Here is a 688-nt window from a genome sequence, read left to right as displayed (position 1 = left end):
TATCAAACCAGCTGAATCAAGAGGTAAGCAGGAGAATAGAATTAATTGCCGGAAACGTGGAAACGCAGTCAATATGGCGCATCACCGAAGCGCAAGCCGCGAGCCCAACTGATGCAGTAAAGTACAATGGCTTACTACTGTATGCCCAGCACCATCAAGCAACGAACCTTGCAAAACTTAAGTTATTACAGCAACAGATTAGGCGCTTACAACCGCACATCAAAAAAAGCGGTCAAGTAATACGAAGCGCCGAACTTCTAACTAGACTTTTCAAGAGGGAAATTAGCGGAACAGCGAAAAATACGGCAACAGCAACGGCATGCACCCTCAAACCAACAATTGCAACCGAAACACCATACACGTGTGAGCTAAGCAGTGCAGGAACAAAAGCGGTCACAGGCACTGTCCGACAGAAGCTGGCAACAGCAACTAAGTTAAAACTAGGCGACTTCAGCAAAGTGGCAAATCCACTAAAAGAACCACAGTTTTTAATGAGCGCCACAGGCACGCCTCAGGTGTTTGATACGACACAAACTGGAAACAGCCAATGCACAACAACAGTAACCAATGGCGCCTCGATAACAGGAGAAACACACCATATAACAGTAGCCTATACGAAGGCGATGTTAAAGGCAATAAGCGCCACGACCGAAACAATAGAACAGGAAACACAGAGCTACCGACGAGC

The sequence above is a fragment of the Trypanosoma equiperdum genome (assembly GCF_001457755.1).
Source record: "Trypanosoma equiperdum strain OVI genome assembly, contig: ctg_1959, whole genome shotgun sequence".
Classification (NCBI taxonomy): domain Eukaryota; phylum Euglenozoa; class Kinetoplastea; order Trypanosomatida; family Trypanosomatidae; genus Trypanosoma; species Trypanosoma equiperdum.
The sequence above is the reverse complement of the archived record's forward strand: the minus strand, read 5'-3'. Positions refer to the sequence as shown.